Here is a 24,115-nt window from a genome sequence, read left to right on the forward strand (position 1 = left end):
GCTGCAGATTCAATTGCAAAATGTGGAGAAATTGGCCAAGTTTTGGCCTTGGCTCCACGGCCTCCCCGGGTGGGCTTGAAGGTTGACAGCTCCCTTCGTTGGAGGGAGATGTGTGGGGCGTTGGGGTCAGGACACCCCCTCCCCCGTTATGGCCCCACCAGAACTTGGAACTTGCCCACTGGGCGTCAGCCTAACAGCCCTGCCTGGTCTGAAGTGAAAGTCTTAACATCTCTGTACCTTCTAGAAGCCTGGCTCTAGCCCGCTGGGGAAGGGGGAGGGGGAGAGGAGGAGGCTGGGTGTAGGGAACGGCCGGCCTCGGTTGGCAGTCAGGGAGCTGGACCTGAGGGCCCGTCTATTTTTAGCGAGGCCTGGCCTGCCCAGCCAGCGGCAACAGGGCCTTTGGCTCTGGGACTCAGGAGTGTTTACAGCGCATCTGCTTGGCAGCCCTTGGCACTGTGGGCCTACCGGGCTGGGGTCAGTCCCCTAACTTGAGTTTCCACCGTTAAGAAATATCGTAGGCGTGGAGACCTTTGCTCTGGGACCCTCCTTGCTGTGGAGTTAAGTGACTCTACCTTGCAGCGTGGCCGCTGAGACCTCCCGCTACCTCTTGGAGGCAGACCGTATGGCACAGGCCTGGGTTCCACACTTGCTGCCCCTGTGACCTTGGACAAGCCACTTCCCCTCATTTTGTCACTCGTATCATGGGCATAACGCAGGTCCTGCTGTAACAGTGACATGCATGTGAGGTGCCTGGAGCCTTGTAAGTGGTCTTCAAGTGGTAGCTGGCATTCTTACCTGATTCTAAGGGCGAGGAAAGGGACAGGTGAAGTGACAAAGCTGGGGGTCACAAAGCTGAACTCTCAGACCCTGAAGATCTTTCCTTGCTGACTGTGGCTCACAGTTTAGTCACATGGAAAGACCACCACCCCATTGTATCACCGCCACCCCACTGCCCACCGGGCATCCGATGAAAGGAGCGGTCACTGGCTTCCGGCAGTGTTGACTGGAGTCCTGAGAGAGCTGAGCGCAGGACCAGTAAAGGTGATGACTCGCAAGGCAGTTTCTTCATGCAGCAAGCCCTGTCCTTCCCTGTCCTGTCTACATGTGGGCATGTACACACACACACACACACACACACAGGGCTGGGAGGCTGGCTAAGCCTTGCTCTCTAGATGACTAGGGAAGTAAGAACTATGGATTATTCACTATCTGAAGCTGCTGGGGTCTTGGAGATTGCCCAGGCAGCTCTCTGGTCCCAGCATCACCTCACCCCCGGGGCTAAGTCCTTGGAGGGTGCGGATCCCAACAGAAGCTCCTGTGCAGCACCTGAATGAGGCTGCGTGGGGAGGGCAGGGAGCTGAAGCCCCCTCAGCAGACATTTGTGTTCCATCCCCCATGCTTACTGTCCTGTTGGGAGTGTCATTTTAGGAACTCACTCACCATGGCATACCTTCCATAGCTGCCTTTGGAGGAGGGGATGATGACCTGGGGCAGCGGGGAGGGTAGTGGTGCTAGCCCGAGCTCCAGGAAGTTGGTCTGGGACACTCTGCCTTTCCAGAATACTTGAAAACAGATCTTTTGGGGCAGGGCTTCTCCCCCGTGGCACTATGGACATTTGAGGCCAGAGAACTCTTTGCTGTAGGGGGATGTCCTGTACACTGTAGGATATTTAGCAGCATCCCCGGCACCTGCCTAACTAGATGCCAGGAGCACCCTCTTCCCAGTGTGACAACCCAGAACGACTCCAGTTGTTGACGTATGTCTCCTGGGGGACAAAAATACAGCGAGAACACTGCCTTGGAAAAAACCCGTAAATATAGGGGCCATGTTGCCTTGACTGCTTTGGGAGATGCTGCCGCTCCTGGATCCTGAAGCTGCCCAGAACGTGGACCCACTCTGCGAGGCTCCCACCCACGGCCCTCAGTCTCTGGTCCTGCCAGAAGCGTGAGCAGAAAGAAGAGATGCTTTCCTCACCCCCTCCCTCCCCCATCCCCGGTCTCAGGTGACCCATACCCTCATCCAGAGCCTCATCAGTTTTGGGCTGGGAGGGAGACACCACGGGGAAGGTGATGTGGATGAGGGCATCTGGATGTATGTGGAAAGGGGAGGGGGCGCAGGACTGAAGACTGAGGCTACGAGTTACCCGTCAGAGGGTCTAACCCTCTGCTTAAAATCCCTCTCCAATTGTTCCTACAACCAGCGGGACACAGAACAGACACTCGGCCTATGATTCACGCCCTAGTCCAGCCTCCTTCTACAGACCCATGTCTTCCTCTTTCGCTGCCAACTCGCACGCGCCGCAGCCACGGCCATGCCCCCTGCTCCCCGAGCACATCTGGCCTTTCTGCTGCCAGGCTTGGCTCTGCACCCCCCGCCCACCCATCCTGCCACCAGCTTGAACAACACGGGATTCAAGGACCTCAGTATTCTGACCCAGCTAATCAATCTACACCCTCGTCTTAGGATCTGACAAGCCAGGGGATATCTCCATTCTAGGGCAGAACTTTAATTATTTTAATCACAATGAGTTGGAAATTTCAGGACACCGAAAGACAAAGAGCAGTCAAATGGCTGTATTGTCTCCTTTATCCTCTGTCACATTTAATACCCAGATACGTCCAGCTGTCACCCACATTGCTGTCAACCCTTTGCTTGAAGGGGGGATTTGTCAATTGAGTGGTTCTGAGCCCCGAGCCCACTTTGCTATTTTGGCGGTGGGGGGTGGTTGATGGGAGGAGGCTTGCCCTTGCCAGAAGGGGTTGTGTTCTGACTCACGTTATTGTTTTTCCTCAGACATAGTAGTTCCTCAGGGACCACCTGTCCTAACTCTTATTTCTTTAGAGATTCCAAGAGGCAAGTTTTCCCCTTTTCTATAGAGACCTAATAGGCAAGCCAACCCATGGAAGGCCCTTAGCCGGCAATCTGTAGACACAGCATGCTTTTCTCCATTGGTGCAGTGGGGAGGGGTGCACTGAGGGTGGGGAGACTCGGGGAAGCGCAGCAGACCAAGTCCCCGCCTCTTAACACGCTCGCTTCCCCTGAGATGGGCAAACAGTCGCACGGGGGACCAGACATCTTTCCCAGAAACCTCTTTCACAGCTGTTGTGGGCTTCTCCTGGAGTCATGACCAGCCTGGCTTGGCTGGCTTCTACTTCTGAGTCTTTGTTATTGCTTTCACTTCTTCCTGGAAGACTTTTTAGACCTCCCTGGCAAGTACAGTCTAGCCATCCTTCACGGCCTGACATGAGACCTCACCTCCACCCTGAAGCCTTCCTGGGCACCTTAGTTCCTGGAAGTCCTAGAGAATGCCAGCTCTCTGTGGTGCCTCTCTTTGTATCCATCCCAATAGTTAACAGGACTTGGAAAATTATCCCAGCTCTGGTCCCACACTCATCAAATTTAGAAAACCCGTCAATTCCCACTGGATCACTCATGCCAGGAAAATCTATGCTTCCAGATTCCCTCCTAGCGCGGTGACCTTGGGGAATGTACTTAACCTCTCTGAGCTTCAGTTTTCCTCATCTGTCAAATGGGTGAGGGAGTTGAGATAATGTGCTTAGAGATAGCTTAATTAAAGAAAGCTATAGTGGCTTCCTGTGTTCTGGTCAGACCCCTGTGTGTCCTTGTCTGAGGAGGGTCTCATGGGTGTGGTTCCACAGTTGGGGAGCGGGGACAGAAGAAACTGGAGGCCTCCTTGACCCCCTCCTGGAGCAGGAAGTTGCCTTCCCTCCTGTGTCACTGTCCTCTGTCGCTGTTCTGCCATTGCAGAGAAACTCAGTGAGCCACAGAATCCATTTCTTGCACTACTGACTTCAGATCTGTGCAGTGGAGTGTGGCTCAGCATAGCTCTTCTTCCTTCCCCCTGTCCCCCCACACCTATACTCTGTGAACACGGTGTGCATCCAATGGGATGTGCCTCTGTATTATCTCCATTTTATGGATGAGAAAACTGAGGCTCAGGGACCTAAGGAGACCTATACAAGGTCCCACAATGTCTCATACATAGCACTGATGCCCTAACCCTTGACACCATACCCTGTATGACTCCAAAGCTCATATGCTGAACCACCCCCTGCCCCCGAGACCATCAGATGTTTGTGAGATGCCTAGCATCCCAGCCGAGGGGAAGAACAGCCGTCAGCCTGCAGGGGAGATGCTTTCAATGGTCATAATGAACACAGCTTGAGCCAGGAGCCCAAGACATCTGTTGAGGTTCTTGGGAAAATTCTCTGAGCTCAAGCCCTGAGTTGGGCCTTTGAGGACAGATTCAGGCTCTGTGCCATCTCAGTGGGTGAGAAGTGGTGGCAGTGGCAATAGACCGAAGTTGGTGGTCGGGAACAGTCAGCAGCCTTTAGGAGCTGTGAGGGATGGAGACGGAGACAGAGTTCTGCCACTTGCACAATCATTAGGAGGTGTGCTGCAGAGAGGACGGTTCATCTGTAAAGGAGCCTTGCCGTGTCTGCTGGGTTTGTCTTGACGATGCTTCCTGGCACCGGCTGCAGCTTGTTCTTGAGACCCTACTGTGGGCAGTGCCATCATGATGAAATGACACAGTAAGCGCTCAGGGAGGGGGTACCTGTCCTCCTAAAGAGGAGGGTCCAGGAAGGCTATGAGGTGGGGCTGACATCCGAACAGTGTTCTTGGTGGTGACGGAGTCGGAAGAGCCCCAGAAGAAGGGCGAGGACTTTCCAGGCTGAGGAACAGCCTGTGGGGGAGGGGTTGGGGGGCCGGGAGAGTGCTGGAGGTGAGAGAGAAGATGACACGCTTCAGGAAGTGAGAGCAGGGTGGTCTGGCTGATGCCTCAGTACAGGGAGGAGCCCAAGAGCAGCAGGGGGTCAGCATGAGGGGAGGCCTGCAGTGGGTGGGGCTCCTGCCGCCCACCTGAGCCGTGATGGATGTTGTCAGCAGGGAAGGGAGAGCAGGGGGTGTTCACGAGGGGGACGCCTGAGGGTACATACTGTGGGCTGGGCTTCTGGAGAGGCTGCTGGGTAAGGGGATGCTGGTGTGAAAAGATTGTCAAACACCACACTTGGGCTGTGTGATGACGGGGCGTCTGGGAGTGTGGGGCGAAGTGCCCAGGTGATGTGGGGAGCTGGGCTCAGAGCAGGAGCACAGGCAGGGGCCAGGCGCTGGTGGAGCAGGCAGGTGATACGAGGGGCCTCCACTCCAGCTGGAGGGCAGACCCAGCTCAACCCTCACACACAGGTGACCGTTCCGGGTGAGCGCGGGACCACCCCCTGCAGGGCTCCCTAGAGGGGTCTGTGAAACAAGCCATCCTGCCAAACTCATGTTCATTATTGAAAATTTGGAAAATGCAAGCCTTATATAGGGAAGAAAATAAAATCACCCAATCTCGTCATCTAGGGATAAATCACTTTTAAACATTTTGTTGTTTAGCATTTCCTTCAACTACAACATATAATTATTACAACATATATAATAAATGTGTGTGCGTATATACATATATACACACATGTATATGTGTAAATACTTATTTAAAAAATAAAACTGGGATCACACCATATAGAGTTTGGTCTCATGAGTTTTTTGGTCTCAACACAGGTAGTGAATAGTTTACTAAAAGGTATTCAAAACCTAATTTAAAGGGCTGCTTCATCACCCACTATACCAATGTACCATAATCCATTTTTCTATTTTCTCGTTGTTGAACTTTTAGTTTGTTTTGCATTTTCCACTTTTATAAATAATATGTTGATAAATATCTGCGTGCTTATACCTTTGACCACATTTCTGATTATTTCTTTAGAAGTAGATTCCAGGTAGTGGAATTACTGAGTCAAAGGTTATGACTATCTTAAGGCTTGAGATAGATATAATGTCCAATCACTTTCCAGAGAAATCGTGCCTGTTTACAATCTCACTAGCTGTGTACGTCCACCTCCCTGTAGACCGTCACAAGCAGTGAATACTGTCATTGTGTGAACCTTTGTCATCATAAAATTGATACATGGTAACTCTTTCTAATTTTCATTTTAAATTTACCACTGAGATTGAACAATAATTTTTACATAAATTTACGTGTGTGTGTGTGTGTGTGTGTGTGTGTGTTAAATCATTAAACCTTAAATAGTTTGAATCCTTAGTTCCTTCTTCCTACTGGAATGGCACAAATATTTATATATTAGTTTGAAAAAAGAATACTCTTCCAAACTACCTAGGGCTTTTCTATTTCATAGCAAAGTCTATGGTGAGGTCATGGCCACGCTGGGATCACGTTAAGGTCTTTGAGGGCCGACTCATGGTCTTCCTCATTCCTGAGTCCCCCTTCCTGTGCCTCCTATGTGTCTTGCACACAAGAGGTGCTCGATAAATGTTTGAATCAAATGGGGTGGAATGTGTGCTCCCAGACAGCAAGACCTCTCCCTTTAGCCCCGAGGGGTACCAGCCGTCCAGAGACTGGTAGCACTTGCTCTTCTGTGTCTCCCTCGGACCCTCAGGGGATGGAGGAGAAGGAGGTTAAATTAGGACAAGCAGCTCTCAAAGCACCTCCCCCGCTCCTGGTGGAACCATCTGGAGCACGGATCTGGGGAGAGTTTGGTTCTGACAGCGCTGCTCAGTCCCACGCAGCCGCCCCACCTCACCGCAGCCGGGAGCCAGAGCTGTGACATTTCTGTTAAACACGGTTTCCGTTCTCAACCTTTCTGGTATGTCTCTCCCCGATGGCCCGTCAGCCGTTCCCTGTCAGTATTTCTGTCCATGACACCCTCATCACCGGTCCCTGTTTTTCTGTCCATGGCTCCTTCCGACCCCCTTTCTTGCATATAATGAGATGCACCTGTGGGAAGGACCACATCCAAGTTCTAGGTAGTTTAAATTTTGGAGTCTTTATACTCGCTGGCATTCTTGGCCTTTTCCTGTGGATGGATATGATGAAAATCAATTTGTCTTTCATCATCACTTCCAAAATATCTCAGGCCATGCCAAGAGAGGTATCCAGTGGCACATGAAAGCCCATGGAGAGATTACCTCTTCAGCTTCACCAAGTGTTTATTGCCGAGCTATTGAAATGCCCCCTGCATGTTCCTCGATCCGCTTCTCTCTCCGATGGAAGCAAGGCGTCCTCACACCTACTTCCTGCTTCCAAGTTCGTCCACCCGCCGTCACCTACTTCCGAGCAGAATTCTGCATTTTTACTTCCGTGAACTCATGTCGTCCTCGCTCTAACCCAAGCCTGGGCTGATGCCTTTGTGTCTGTTTTATTGGCAGAGAAACAAAGGAGCAAGAAATGTGTTCACACAGTTTCACCAGTGTACCAACTCTGGCTTCTAGATGGGCCCGGTGCTCACACCAAGCCTCACACATTTGCCGTCCTGTGTGTTTTAACAGAAAGGGCACAGATGTCTTTTCCGGGAGCAGGCTAAGACTTGGGTGGGCCACTTGCGGGGCCCAGAGCTGTGCTCCTGGTGAGGCGTGTCCCTTGGGGACGAGCCCTCGTGCTTCATGGTGGGAGGCTGTCTGACGGGGTGGTGAGGAGACTCCCAGAAAATGGCTTTGGAATATCTGAACAAAAACACACATGAAATGTTTCCCTGGTGGCACAGTGGTTGAGAGTCTGCCTGCCGATGCAGGGGACACGGGTTCGAGTCTTGGTCTGGGAGGATCCCACATGCCGCGGACCAACTGGGCCCATGAGCCACAACTACTGAGCCTGTGCGTCTGGAGCCTGTGCTCCGCAACAAGAGAGCCCGCGATAGTGAGGGGCCCACGTACCACAATGAAGAGTGGCCCCCGCTTGCCGCAACTAGAGAACGCCCTCGCACAGAAACGAAGAACCAACACAGCAAAAATAAATAATAAATAAATTAAAAAAAAACACACACACATGAAGTCAGAACAGCCTTTTGATCATTACTGGGGATCCCTGGGGACTGTCGGGAGGAAGCTGGTGCCCATCTGCCCCAAGCGGGACAGGCCCAGTGGCCTAGATCCCAGGGGGCACAAGAGAGCCGGTTTTCAGTGTCAGTGCAGGCTCCAGCCCTTCCTGTTCCTGGGCAGAGCCTCTAATAGGAGACATGGGTATTTTTAGTCTCACGTGTGCAGGCACAGGACAAGGCGAGCTGGAAGGCAACAGCTAACAAACCATGGTCCTTATTAAGTTGGGAAGGATGAAATGAGGGGAGGGTGGGGAGCCTGGTGGAACTTTTTTGCACATGCCTCATTTTCAGAGAACTCTCTTTCCATAATTCACAGAGAAAGATTGAGGTCGGGGCGATTATGCATATCCCTGGTTACAGAAGCCTGAAAGTGGAGCAGGCTCACCTCTTGCAGCCTGCTGGTCCCCTCCCCACGGACCCACTCTACCTTCTGGTGAGCAGGTGGGATGGATGTTCAGCTTTGGGGATTGGCTATCAAGGCTCTCGTGGTGGCAGGGTCTTCAAAAGGACCAGAGTAGAACCCATGCCCAATATAATCCTTGCAGCCTCAGGAGATAGTTGAGTGGTACCAACTATTATCCTGATTTCACAGGATTTGGAAATGGAGGCTCAGAGAGGTGCAGGCACTTGGATAAGGCCACACAGTTGGGAAGTGGTAGAGCTGGGATTGAAACTCAGTGTCCTAGATCAAGGTTTACTGTTGTTTTCCAGTACATTCCACTTTTCCCCAAATGATAGTCAGTCGTGTGTAAGACTCATTATCCGTTTTATAAACCATAAAACTTTTTTTTTCATGCCAACTCTGTGTCAGGAACTCTATCATTGGAATGAGGCAGTGATCAGTGACAAGGATACAGCTGTTGATCTCAAGAGCTCTGGTCTTGTTGAGGGTCACATAGACCATCCCCCTCATTCACCCACTCCTCCAGCCCCATCCCATTACCAATTCCTTCATTCCATCTAGAACCAGACACTGCGTTCCAGGCCTTGAGTCTGGTGTGGTGGGCACACAGAGGTGAATGAGTCTCTCGTAGTCGACCTAGAAAACAGTGTGCAGATCCACGTACAAAGGAAACGGTGGAATTTAAGAGGATCCTGAGAGGAGCGACAGAAAGAATATTGCTGCAGGACAAGGAGAAGAGACAGGGCTGAAGGAGGGTCAACTAAGGTCACTAGCTTCTGCTTTGGGGGGAGGATGAAAGAAAGAAAGAGAGAGAGAGGGAGGGAGGGAGGGAGGGAGAAAAGAAGGAAGGAAGGAAGGGAGGAGGAGGGAAAGGGAAGGAGGGGGGGAAGAAGAGGGGGTGGGGAGGGAGGGAGGAAGGAAATATGCATTGAATATCCACTGCCTGCGAGGCCCTGCGCTAAGTGCTCTCATTTGTCTTAATTATCTCAACAACATGCATTTTGGAGATGAGGAACAGGGTCTCAGATAGGGCATCTGTTTAACATGAATAAAACCTGAAGAGCAGGGCTGGGTTGAGTATGCTTGCTATCACAAAGCATCAGAGCGAGAGCTTGAAGCGAATCGGTCTAGGACAATTGAAGAGTGTGCTATCTGACAGTTCACTTCGGGACGGTGTTGCCTGAAGTTGTGCATGTGGACAGGAACCACAAAGCCGATCGGCTCCTGTGGTACTCAGAAGGAGGTCATGGGGGCACGCACAACTGCTGGAGTTTGATGCCAGGTCGTATCTGTTTGACGTGGAATTGGAGCCTCCCTTGGTGGCTGCTCCAGATTCAGGGTCCTCCTGGAAGATTCCTGGACCTGGACCCTCTCCGCACGGATGTAGGCTCAGGCCAGACCTACCGAACCTCAGCCAGTTCAGTGTTCAGCTTTGTTTGCTTTTCTGGTTCAAGTCCTCCTCCTGGGGGTAGGGTCTTGTGAGGACCTAATAGAGCCCCAGAGAGGAGAGTTCAGCTTTACTTCCCACCTGTTAGGGCTTCAGCCAGGGCTCCGTGAGCCCCAGCCCCAGGCCCCTCTGACACCCAGGATGTACTTTTCTGCTGCTGACACGTCATTCCTGGCACTTTCTGGATCCACACACAGTCCTCACTGTTTGATGTCACCAAATAGTTCCCTGACTTTTGTGATGAATCTCTAAGGACCACTGATTGTCAGTATCTGTCCCCAGGCTGGAGTGTCCCCAGATAGTTATGTAGGTGGTCTAAGCAGCTGAGGACTCTAGTGACAGCTGAAGGTGAAGGGGCCCTGTGGTTTCCCAGGCAGATTTCTTCCAACAGGTGCAGAGCTGTGGGGTTAGGGAACAACACGGAGGCTGGGTGGGGATGGCAGTGTTAATCAGAGATTCTAGAATTACAGAGGTCTCCTTCAGTTGAGCCCTGCTGCTTCCTACAAACGAGTGGGTCTTCTCCCTGGTGTCAGTCTGTCTGTCTGCTGAGAAACTGCTCACTGGGCCTTTGCCTGCCTGCCCTGGAGAGCAGGTTTGGGTAAAGGGAATGCAGGTGCCCAGGTATCAGTCAGGGCCCGGTGGCTCGGCCCCAGCACCCAGGACTGGGAAAGGGCATGGGTGGGGAGAGTGGCTGCTCTGGGCCCAATTCCCTTGGCCACCCTCCCCCCCAGCTCTCCCCTCGGCATGGCATGGCCACCTGCCAGCTCAGCTGTTCTTGCACACCATGGAATCCCTGCCAGGAAGAGGAGGAACATGAGCCGGGCCTTCTCCCACTGCATCCTGCCATCCTGTCCTCCTTCTAGCCAGGAGGGACGGGAGGGCTGCTGCAGCAGCGGGGGCCTCCTGGATGCACAAACCCCAGGAAACCAGGCCTTCCCTCTGGAGCCCGCGCCTGCGCAGGGCCTGCTCTGGTTTCTGGCACCTGGACACCTGCTGGACCCGTTCAGTCCAGGAGAGTCTCTCCTGCCTCCTCTTCGCTTCCCTGGGTCTGGGGTGGGGAGCCCTGCTGGGTGCTTTTATTTCCATCTTAAAAAAACCACTTGGCACCTAGGGAGCTCGAAGTCCCGGCGTGGACAAGCAAGTCAGAGCCTCAGTCTCCCCATCTGTAACCCAGCGGCCATCATGCCTGCCGCCCCGGCCAGAAGACAAAGTGACGTAGTGCAGGCTGTGGCCCAGCACACGCTGGCGCGGGGTGGTGCCTGTGCACGAGCCGTGCAGGCCGGCCCTGAACCTGGACATGGCTGCTCCCCTCATTGTCAGGGGCGTCTCTGTACATTGCACGGGAGGAGCGCCCCTCCATGGGACCCCAGGGACAGCAGGGTGGGGCGCAAGTGCTGCATTCGTGGGGCGCTCTGCTGCCGGAGCCGTCTTTTGTTTGTGTTTTCCTAGAGCAGCTGCTTCCTGCACATGACCGGTGCTCCTTTCAGGCAGTTCCGAGTGTGTATGCGTGTGTGTAACGAGGCCGTTTGGGTCCCCCACTAGTGCTGTGGGACCTTGGAGCAGTCATGTCCCTTCTCTGGGCCTTGGTTTGCTCATCTGGACAATGGGTGTGCTGATTCCTGCCTGACGCAGCTGTTCTGGATTCTGCAGTGGGCCCCCTGCGTGGCACAGTGACCCCCCCATCCAGTGCAGAGGTTTTCTCAGCTGCCTTAGGTCTGCTCCAGGGAAGAAGGGGGAACTGGGGGGGACACTGCATGGGCAACAGGGGTGTGGGGGGCCCTGGCTTTTCACCAGACACTGATGCTCTCTGCAGACAGAGGCTGGGCAGTGCTGGCCGGGGGTCAGCAGCCCAAGGCCACTTCTGGCCACCCCCTGCAGGTCTGGGAGATATTGGGCAGCGGGCTTTAGGGCATGCCACCCAGCCTGGCTTCTCCCTGTCTCCTGCTAAGGGAGGGGGCCAGAGTGGAGGCATTGACCTTGCCTCTCAGTGACAGATGGGGCTGGCCAGTTTCCATGGAGGACCCCGACCCCCGCGTGATGCTCCGGGGAAGAGCTGGGAAAAGCCTCCTGGGTTCAAGCCCCCGCACCTCCCCCCCACCCCGAGGCCGGGCCTCTGGCTCTGGAGCAGGTGTTGCGCAAGCAGAGCCGGGAGCTTGGCCTTGCACAGGGTTACCCGAGGCAGGCTGGGCCCCGGGCTGGGCCAGGCCCTGGATCTCGGTGGTGACAGTGACCTGTTTGTGGCAGGACAGTTTGCACTCCCCAGGTGGTTGCTGAAAAGCCACCAAGAAGGGAGGAGCCTGTGTGATGAGACGGGCCTCGGGCCAAGCCTGACAGCCATCTGCTCTACCAGCAGCCTGCAGGCCTCCAGGGAGGGAGAGGGCAGGGGGGGAAAGAGAGGGAGAAGCAGAGGACGGAGAGGGACAGAGACAGAGACAGAGGGACAGAGACACAGAGAAACACTGAGACACAGAAACAGAGAGAGACAAAGAGACACTCAGAGACAAAGGGACAGAGAGAGGAAGAAGGAGCCACAGAAAGGCAGAGAGACACTTAAGAGGAAGGGTACTCAGAGAGAAAGAGGCAGACAGAGGGCGAGAGAAATGGAGGACAGATACAGAGCCTAGGGAAGGGAAACAGGACAGAGAGAGAGACAAAGAGACACAGGAAGAGAACAATAGGAACAGAGGAAGCAAGAGAGTGGTGGAGGGACTTGGGGGGAGGGTGGTGGGGCGGAGAAGGGGGCGGGGGATAGAGACAGAGACAAGGAGGAACTAGAGAGACACAGGGAATCAGAGAGACGGGAGGACAGACATGGAGAGAGACAGAGAGACAAAGAAATGCCTGGAGACGGGGACACAGAGGGTGCGTGCTGGGGCAGCTGGGGCTGGAGTCGGGGAGACGGGCAGATGCTTCTGCTCAGGCTCCTGGTGGAAGGAGCATCTTCAGAAGGAAGAAGTCACACTTGGCTGGGGGTCCTGGGTCCAGGGTCCTGACAGTGGTTCTCAGCACATTCAAGTTCAGGTGCCGGCTCCATCCCCAGTCTAATCCACTGGTCAAGGGGAGGCCTGGAATCTGCATCTCCAGCAGGCTCCCCAGGAGAGTGTATTGTGGGGTCACACCAATCACAGTCAGGATGCTGCACTAGAAGGGCCCAGGGGTGGGTCCCCCTCCCTCTCCCTCCCTCCTCTCCCCACACTGCGGGAGGGCCCTAGGGGGGCAGGGCCAGGGATGGGAGGGCTCTGAGGGAACCGTCTCCAGAGACCTGGGGGCTTCCTACCTCTTTTGTTTCATCACCAGTGATCCCAAGAAGGGTTGGGGGCCTGTCTAGCCCTGGACGGGCAGTTTGGGAGCCACCTTAGAGCTCATGATTCAGCCCTGAGCACTCTGTGCAGTTGAGGAAGCTCCATGGCTGGGCCAAGGCAATGGAGATAACATGAAATGTTAATTTATCAAGCCCCTGCCCAGGCTGTGGGCTCAATACTATTTCATTTCATCCTCTTGAATAGGGTAGGGCTCACCACTCACTCCACCTTAGAGGTGAAGAAATGAGGCCCAGAGGTGACAAGTAACATGCCCAAGGTCACAGAGTTAGCAAATGGCAGAGCTTGGACCAGAATGCATGTCGGTTTTACCCTAGAATCCATGCGCACTCCCAACCTCTCCCTTATTTCCTCTAATGGCTCTTTTGCCTCTCAGGCTGAGATCCCAAACTCAGCTACCTTGGTTCCTTCCACCTGTTCCCATCTGTCCGGGGTGCAAGGCCTGCTGACGCCAGCCCACTATAGTCCTCTCATCATCACCATCTTCTCCCACTGTAATGTCTTTTCCCAAATTCAGCCTTCATATATGTTGCATATCTATCTGGGCCGTAATCTTTCAAACCAATTTTTCCCCTAAACTTGTTACCTGTACCACTGGAAGGGAGAGAGATGATTTTAGGCAGCGGTCTTTCCAGATACCCTAGAAAACAGAGCCAGAGGCAAATTCCTCCACTGACACTTTCTGAGAGGAGGGTGGTGGGTGGGATGCAACCCCAGGGCAGCAAGGGTGAGGGGGAATTGCTGGGATGCAGTGAGAAGGGAGAGGACAATCAGGAGGTCGTGTACCGAGCTGACCACAGGTTTTGGGGGGACAAAGAATCTTAGGTAATAATAGAGCCAGCACATGTTAAAAGATGGAACTTGGGGGGCTGGCAAATTATTTCTGAGCACAAGCAAATGTTTTCAAACATTACCAACTAGATAACCTAAATCAAATATGATTTTTGAGGCTCTCTGAGCTATGTTAGAGGACAATTTTGCAAGTTGTTGCCCTCCAATGTGAACGTACTCCTCCCAAATCCACACACAGCCCCTCTAAAATTTAAATTTGGGTGAAAAATCAGTTCTAACTAAGGGGTATCTGATTTGATAGGAGCACTTGGGGAAATGCTCTGGAGGGTCTTAGATGGCCACAGTCTGAGCTTACCAACAGGGAAAGTGCATCCATCACTGTAAGGTAGTTCCTTCAAGAGTCAGCCATGGAAAAGAAACGGTGCTGCTGAGAACAGCGGTGAATTCCCTCTTTCATGTTAGAGGATAGCGTGGTTGGCAACACCATGGTTTGCTCTAGGTAAATGGACTGCTCATAGCTGACTGGGGGGGAATATAAACTATTACAATACTTTTAGGGAGCAATTTGGCAAGTCTAATAAAGTTGATATATACATGCCTCATGATCCAGCTCATATCATTAGAGGTTGTTTATTATAGTAGCATTTGTAGAACTTACAAACTGGGAAGTGTCCATGGTCAGGAGGGTTGTACAAATCACGATGTCCTCTCGCATTGAAAGTCTATATGTATGTTACCATGGATCAACTAGATCTCCATGGAACTGTATGGATAAACGTCTACAACAAAAAACTGAGTGAATGAACTAGGATTGGAATATTACAGCATGATATCACTTAGATATAGCTTTAAAGCATCCAAAACAATATGTATTGTCCACACATGTATACAGGTGTGGAAAAAGTTTAAAGAATGAGTAGAATGTTCTGTTACTTGTGGATAATGATCCCATTGTGGAGAGAGAGAATTGGGGAGGGATTCATATAGATCATCAACACATCTGTAATAATTGACTTTCATTAAAAAAAGATCTGAAGCGAACATAGGAAAATGTTAGCTTTTATTCACTCCCAGTGGTGGACACATGGGTATTTGTTATGTTATGGGTGTCAACAGTGCTTTTCTGTGTGTTTGAAATGTTTCATAATGAAAATAATAGATGTGAAAGGAAAAGGAAAACTGGGAGTCCTGCATTTGTGGAAGCGTTTAAACAGAGGCTGTACAAGTGTCTGTGGGTACAGTGAGCCAATGCTTCTTGCATGAGGGGTGTTGGGGGCTGCAGCAATACCCTATATATCAGATAAAAGGGTTTGAACGTGATTTGTGGGATGTCACAAGTGGTGGGGTTGCCCCCATCTCTTTGCGCCAGTTTCCTCATCTAAGAAGTGGAATGCTGTGAACTGAGGGAGGCTGTGTGTGGATGTAGATGGGGAGCATGGAGTCATGCACAGTAAACATTATGACCTGGGCTGGCTCAAGGTCTCCCTTGGGAACCTCCAGTGACAGCTTGTCAAGTTGGGTAATATTTAAACAAATGTGTAGGGTGGAGACTTTAAACAGATTTTGGAAATGGTGTTCCATTTTCAAGGACCACAAAACCCATGCTGTGTAAAAAAGGGGTGCACTAATTCCTTCATTGAGAGTTCAGAAAAAAATCCATACATCTATGACAATTGATTTTTGACATGGATGTCAAGACAATTTAATGGGGAAAGAATAGTCTTCAACAAATGGTGCTGGGACAAGTGGATGTCTACATGCAAAAGAATGAAGTTGGATACCTGTCTCACACCATAAATGAAAATTACATTAAGATGTATCATAGGCCTAAATATAAGAGTTAAAGCTATTAAACTCTTAGAAGAAAACATAGGTATAACTCTTTATGACTTTGGGTTGAGTTTCTTAGCTATGACACCAAAAGCATGAGCAATCAAAGCAAAAAAATAGATAAAATAGACTTCCTCAAAACCAAAAATTTGTTGTCAAAGACACTAACAAGGAAGTGACTTTTTACAACTCACAATATGGTAGAAAATACTTTCAACTCATGTACCTCATAGGGACTTATATCTGGAATATATAAAGAATTCTTACAACTCAATAATAAAAACAACAGCCCAATTAAATAATGGGCAAAGGATTTGAATATACATTTTTCCAAAAAAGATACATGATGATCAATAAGCATATGAAAAGACACTCAGCATCATTTGTCATTAGGGAAATGGAAATTAAAACTACAATTAGGTATGACTCACACACATGAGGATGGCTATAAAAAAAAAGATAGGTAATAATAAGTGTTGGTGAGGATGTGGAGAACTTGGAACCCTCATTCATTGTCAGTGGCAAATTAAAATGGTGCAACTGCTGTCGAAAACAATTAGGCAGTTACTCAAAAAGTTAAACACAGAGTTACCATATCACCCAGCAGTTTTACTTATAGTTACATATACAAGAGATTTAAAACCATATGTTCACAGGCCTCAGGAAGGGAGGTTGGCTAATATGGTGGAAAAGAAAGATGCTTAGCTCACCTCTTCTTTTGGGCACACCAAAATTATACTATTTGGCAAATTGGTACAGCCACTATGGAGAACAGTATGGAGGTTCCTTAAAAAACTAAAAACAGAGCTACCATATGGTCCAGCAATCCCACTCCTGGGCATATATCCAGAAAAAAACCATAATTTGAAAAGGTACATGCATCCCAGTGTTCATTGCAGCACTGTTTACAATAGCCAGGACATGGAAGCAACATAAAGATCCATCAACGAACGAATGGATAAAGAAGATGTGGTACATACATATAATGGAATATTACTCAGCCATAAAAAGAATGAAATAATGCCATTCACAGCAACATAGTTGGACCTAGAGTTTGTCATACTGAGTGAAATAAGTCAGACAAAGACAAATACCAAATGATATCATTTATACGTAGAATCTAAAAAAATGGTACAAATGAACTTATTTACAAAACAGAAATAGAGTCACAGATATAGAAAACAAACTTATGGTTACCAAGGGGGAAAGTGGGGGAGAGATAAATTGGGAGATTGGGACTGATGTATACACACTGCTATATATAAAATAGATAACTAATAGGAATCTACTGTATAGCACAGGGAACCCTACTCAATACTCTGTAATGACCTATATGGGAAAAGAATCTAAAAAAGAGTGGATATATGTATATGTATAACTGATTCACTTTGCTATACATTAGAAACTAACACAACATTGTAAATAAACCCTATTCCAATAAAAATTAATTTAAAAAATTACAACTATTTGCAGGATAACCATTGATGAAAAAGATATAAAGAAGAAACTACAATGAGATGGGTAGGAGGGGTGGAGTCGAGATATAGTCAAGTCCCATGTTATCCCCAGGTAGGTGATCCACAAACAGGTGAATAATTACAACTGCAGAGGTTCTCCCAAAGAAGTGAGAGTTCTGAGGCCCACATTGGGACTTCTGTCCAGCCCAAGAGTCCTGCACCAGGAAGGTGGACCCCCAGAGCATTTGGCTTTGAAAACCAGTGGGGCTCACTTTTGGGAGTCCCACAGGGCTGGGGGAAATAGAGACTCAACTCTTAAAGGGCACACACAAAGTCTCACATGCTCTGTGACCCAGGGCAGAAGCAGTAATTTGAAAGGAGCCTGGGTCAGACCTACCTGCTGATCTTGGACAGTCTCCCAGAGAGTCAGGTGGCAACTGTAGCTCACCTTGGGGACATAGACATTGATGGCTGCCATTTGGGGGACCTCATTCTATCACATGGACACTAGTGCTGGCAAGTGCCATTTTTGAATCCTCCCTCTGGATTATTAGCCCCAGGACCCAGCCCTGCCTGACCCAACAGTCTATAGCTGCCAGTGCTGGGATGCCTCAGGCCAAGCAAATAACTGGGCATGGACATAGCCCCACCCACCAGCAGACAGGCTGCCTGAAGATCCCAAGAGACCACAGCTGTCCCTGGACACGGTCCTGCTCACTAGCGAGCCCAGGACATAGCCCCATATATCAATATGCAGGCATAACACCCAGGAACCCCAGGACCCTGCAGCCTGAGATGCTGGGACACTGCTCTACCCACCAGTGGGCAGGCACCAGCCCCAGAATCCCCTGGGCTCCAGTCCCACCCACCAGCAAGTCTGCTCTATCTTTGGAACCTGCTTCACCCACCAGTGGGCAGACAACAACCTCAAGACAATTGCAGTCCTGCAGCCTGTAGACCTGGCCCACCCACCAGCAGGCCAGACCCTCCCCTGAGACTGGCTGAGCCCTGGTCCTGCCTGCTAGCAGGCCAACACAAGCTTTGGGACACCCTGGACCCTGCAGCCAACTGTGTCAGGAGCCAGCCCCACACACCAGCCATCTGACACCAGCTCTGGGAACCCTGGGCCCTGCCACCAGACCCCAGGACCCATCTCTGCCTGCCATTAGGCTGTCACTAGCCCCAGGATTTGGCTTTACCCACCAGTGGGTAGACAAGAGACCTGGGGTCACTTGGACCCTGATTCCACCCACCAGTGAACTATCACTAGCCCTGGGGCCGCCTGGGGTTCTGCAGTCAGCCATCTCATGATCTGGCCTCACCAACAAGTGGCCTGCAGTCTCCACACAAGGCAGGACCTGGCAACCAACTGGACTAGGAACAGTAGTCAGCTCACCACAACAGAAGTACTCACACAGCCCACACAGGGGGCATTCCTAGAGCATATAGCTCTGCTGAAAAGACGACAGTACACTGCTGGGACACATAGGATGTCTCCTAAAAAAGGCGACTTCCCTAAGTTTGAGAAATGTAACCAACCTATCAGACACATAAAAATGAAAACAGCAACTTAAGTAAAATGAGGTGACAGATGAACATGTTCCAAGGGAAGGAACAAGATAAATAAGAATAAGAACTAAGTGGAGTGGAGTTAGGCAACCTATCCAAGAAATCGTCCAAAGTAGTAAAGATGATCAAAGAACTTGGGAGAAGAAGGAATGTACAGAGTGAGAAGTTAGACGTTTTTAACGAAGGTTTAGAAAATATAAAGAACAACCAAACAGAGATGAAGAATACAATAACTGAAATGAAAAATACACGACAAGGAATCTAAATGAGAGACTAAATGATACAGAGGAACGGACGAGCAAGTGGGATGAGCATCAGCGGAAATCACTGATGCTGAACAGAAAAAAGAAATGAGGACAGTTTAAGAGACCTCTGAGACAACATCAAGCACACTAATATTTGAAGAAGAAAATAGGAACAAAAAAGACCTACAAAAACAACCCCCAAACAATTAACAAACTGACAATGAGAACATACATATCAATAATTACTTTAAATGTAAATGGGCTAAATGCTCCAATCAAAAGACATAGATTGGTTGAATGGACACCAAAACAAGACTCATCTGTATTCTGCTTGTAAGAGACTTCAGATCTAAAGACACATACTGAAAGTGAGGGGATGGAAAAGGTATTCCATGCAAATGGAAACCAGAAGAAAGCCAGGGTAGCATTACTTATATCAGACAAAATAGACTTTTAAACAAAGACTGTTACAAGAGATGAAGAAGGACATTACATAATGATCAAGAGATCAATCCAAGAAGATACAGTTGTAAACATATATGCACCCAACATAGGACCACCTAAATACATAAAGCAAATATTAACAGACATAAAGGGAGAAATTGACAGTAACACAATAACAGTAGGGGACTCTAACACTCCACTTATATCAATGGATAGATCTTCCAGACAGAAAATCAATAAGGAACACTGGCCTTAAATAACATATTAGATCAGATGGATTTAACAGATATATATAGAACATTCCATCCAAAAGCAGCAGAATACACACTCTTTTCAAGAGCACATAGAGCATTCCCCAGGATAAATTGCATGCTAAGCCATGAAACACTTGGTGGGAATGTAAATTGGTGCAGCCAATGTGGAAAACAGTATGGAGGTTTCTCAAAAAGCTAAAAATAAACTACCATATGACCCAGCAATCCCACTCCTAGGTATATATCTGAAAAAAATGGAAACCCTAATTCAAAAAGGTACATGCACCACAATATTCATAGCAGCATTATTTATAATAGTGAAGATATGGTAGCAACCTAAGCATCAGCAGATGAATGAATGAAGAAGTTGTGATGTATATATATATGAAGTTGTGATATATATAAAGAAATTGTGATGTATATATATAATGGAATATTACTTTGCCATAAAAAAGAATAAAATTTTGCCATTTATAACAACATGGATGGACTTGGAAGGCATTATGCTTAGTGAAATAAGTCAGAGAAGGACAGATACTGTATAACATCACTTATATGTGAAATCTAAAAAATAAAACAGACTAGTAAATATAACAAAAAAGGAACAGACTCACAGATATAGAGAACAAACTACTGGTTACCAGTGGCGGGAGGGAAGGAGGAGGGGGAAGATAGGGGTAGGGAATTAGGAGGTTCAAACTACTATGAATAAAATAAATAAACTACAATGATGCATTATACAGTGCAGGGAATATAAACAATATTTTATAATAACTATAAATGGAGTATAATTTATAAAAATATTGAATCAGTATGTTGTATACTTGAAACTTGTATAATATTGTACATCAACTGTACCTCAATTAAAGCATTTAAAAAACCAAAAACAAAAAAGTTCATATAAAAACTTATGCAAGGACTTTCATAGTAGCATTACTCATAATAGTCAAAAAATGGGAACAACTCAAATATCCACTAACTGATGAATAGATAAACAAGCTGTGGTATATCCATTACAATGGAATATTATTTAGGCATCAAAAGGAATGGAGTACTGATACATACAACATGGGTGAAAAAATTATGATAAGTGAAAGAAGCCAGACACATAAGTCCACATATTGAGACAGAGAGTAGATGAATGGTTGCCAGGGGTTGAGGGTGGGGGGAAATGAGAAATGACTGCTGGTAGGGACAGGTTTTTGGTGATGGGTGAGGAAAAGGTCCTAGAATTAGATAGTGGTGAGCGTTGCAAACCTTGTGAATAATGTCAAAATGATTTTAAAGTATAATTGTCCACTTTTAAAGGGTGAATTTTATAAGTGAATTATATCCCCATTTTAAAAAAAGATTAAAAAAGTGAATCTGTTTGGAAATGGGGTAGACAGTGAGGAATCAGGGACAGGAGCTGGAGGGGGAGAAACCAGATCCTGTGATATTGCTCGAATCCCCATATCCAGTTATGCCAGAAGGCTGACTACCTTGGAATGTTTCAGTTATGTGAGCCGACAAATTCTCTGCTTCTTAGGTCAGGGTGGCTCAGGTTTTCTGTCACTAACACCCAAGGGTGCCCAGGCTGGCACTCATGCCCTCTGACCTCCTGGGGGCCTGGTCCCTCCAGCAGCACTTTTCCTTTTTTTTCTCCCCTCTGCCTCTATTGGCTTCTGCTTCATGCTTCTTCCATTTAAAAAGGAATTCTCCTCGAGTCCACTTCATACCTTTCTCTCTCCCCCATTTCACTCAGATCTCCCTAAGAGTGACCTACATTTGCTATTCTCTTTCCTCACAGTCCCTTTCCCTCTTAACCTGGGGTCCCTGTCCCACACACCCCGGCGGCTCTACTGCCCTCCTGTGGTCAGTCTCCCGCACTTCCTGCCCTCCATCTTCCTGGCCCTCCCTACATCTGGGAGGGCTCTGAGCTCTCTGGGCAGCCCTCTGACCTCTGCTGCTCGGCTTCCTGGTGGCCCCTGCCTGGTCTACTCACCCTGGACGTTTGTGCCTCCCCTGACTTTGGGCGAGGCCTCTGCCCTGCTCCTTCTCCCTGGGCAGGTGTCTCCACGCTCCAGCCTCCCAGCTCGATTCCTTGCAACTGGATCCCCTGCCTGCCCTTGGCCTCCTCTGACCCCCCTTCTCTTTTGGAAACACCCCCGTGGACCCAGCCACCTATCCCCCTCTTCCTGCAGTCACTGAGTCACGCTGTGCCAGGTCCCCTCCTGAGCACTCCTGGCGTCCCTGCTCTCTCTGTACCCCCATCACACTAGAAGCTAAGTCACCCAGCCAGCCACCCAGTTGGCTCCTGGGTGACTTAGCTTCTAGTGTTCTCCCCTCCGGTTCCACCTCTTGCTGTGCTCAGGTTTAAAACACACATCCAGGTATGCCACTCCCTGCTCAAACCCACACGGGTTCAAGTCCAAGCCCTTGGTGTGGCACTGGGCCCCAGGCGCTGGCTCCCACCTGCTTTCAGATGTGTTTCCTGTCATCTCTGCTTATAATTAAGCTCCTCCTACCCAGAACTGCCATGGGTTGCCGCAGGGACCACACTGCCCCACGTCGCTCTGCACGTGTGCCCTCCCACTGCCACCCCTTTCCCAAGACATTCTTGCTCTTGCTTTATGATTGGACCAGGTGACATGTTCTTAGAGATGCTTTTCTGGACATCCCATCCCTCCACCCCAACTCAGGCCAGGTCACGGGCTCTTCCTGGTTTCCATAACTTGTTGGGCTTTATCTCTGTGAGGCTATTTACAACATTGTTTAAACGGTTTTCACATCTATGCATGCTGTGTGCTTCTGGAGGGCAAGGCTGTGCGTTCCCAGAGCCCAGCATAGTCCCAGCACGTACCAGATGCTCAATCACGGTTTAATGAAAGAACAGGATGAACTAGAATGGCTATCGTTCCTGGGTTACTGACTACGTGCCAGGCACCTCTCTAAGGACTCTTCTTATAAGAACTCATTTAAACTCCACAACAACCTTATGTGGTGAGCATCACAATTGTCCCCATTTTACAGATGAGGATACTGAGGCACAAATGAGGCTAAACAACTTGCCCAAAGTTATGCAGCTGAATTCAAGCCAGCTCTAGGGGCTGGCCTATAACCCATAACACTGTGCTGCTTCTACAGCCCAGCCCTCCCCCACTGCTGACTTCTGTGCCGCAACCTCTACACTGGGAATGTCGATGCCCCGTCACCTCCCCCACCTTGCTCAGGACCCAGCTCAAGGTCCCACTTGCACAAGTCATGCTCAGTCCACCCCGAGCTCCCTGGCCTAACAGCGAATGAGCCCTTTACATGTACCGTTCATTGGAACAAAGCACTGCACCCCCAGAGCTCGTTCTAGGCCCAGAGGCCTTGTGGCCTCTCAAAGAGAGCTGGTGACCTATGGGCCCATCAGACATGGGCCATTAAGAAACACCACCACTGATAGCCATGCCTTTGAAAACGCCATCTTTTTGTGGGGGATGTGTTCGTTTACCTGAAAGGAAAAAGAGACATAGCTTTAATGACTTTCATTTATTTGGTTTTGTTACAGTTCCCAGTGTGCTGCGACTTCTTGGCTGTGTCTTGTTTGCTCTCCCCGCCTCCCTGGGCAGAGCTCAGGACAGGTTGGCCCCACTTCACTGAAGAGACAACTGAATGTCAGCTGCAGGCCCCGCAGCTCACCGGGACCCGGTTTGCTGGATCTAAGCTTGCACTTGCTCCCCATGATTTTAAGCAATCTCTGGCCACAAAATGACCCCAGGACAATGTCGTTCAGCTAGCAGGTGGCTGAGAAAGCCCTGCACTTAGGTGTCTCAGCACAGACCAGGGTCTTGTCCCTGGGGGTTAGGACTTCAATGTATGAATTTGGGGGTGGGGGGAACAATTTGGTTCACAACAATATGTATGTGTGTGTGGTTTTTTTTTTAACATCTTTATTGGAGTATAATTGCTTTACAATGGTGTGTTAGTTTCTGATTTATAACAAAGTGCAATATGTATGTTTTTAAAAGAGAAAACTGCCTTGGTAATTAAGAGCACAGTGGGACGCCCTCTTGGGAGGTCAGTGCTGTTGATCCCTCAGATGTGACCGTACATGGAGATATAGAATCTTGAAAGAGGTAGTTGAGGTAAAATGAGGCAATTATAGTGGGTCCTAATCCAGTAGGATTGGTGTCCTCATAAGAGAGGAGGAGACACCAGGGATGCGCCTGCACGGAGGAAAGGCCATGTGAGGACACAGCAGAAAGGCGGCCACCTGCAACCCGAAGAGGGAAGCCTCAGGAGCAGCCAACCCTGTCGACACTTTGATTTTGGACTTTGGTCTCCAGAACTGTGAGAAAATACATTTCTGTTGTTGATACCCCCAGTTTCTGGCACCTTGTTCTGGCAGCCCTAGCAAACTAACACACACATACATTGTAAAGGTCTGTTTAATCCTGTGATCATTTACTTATGTTCAGTTTTTCAGTAGCCC

The sequence above is a fragment of the Mesoplodon mirus genome, assembly GCF_964341445.2.
Source record: "Mesoplodon mirus genome assembly, chromosome: 6".
In the NCBI taxonomy this organism is placed as follows: Eukaryota; Metazoa; Chordata; class Mammalia; order Artiodactyla; family Ziphiidae; genus Mesoplodon; species Mesoplodon mirus.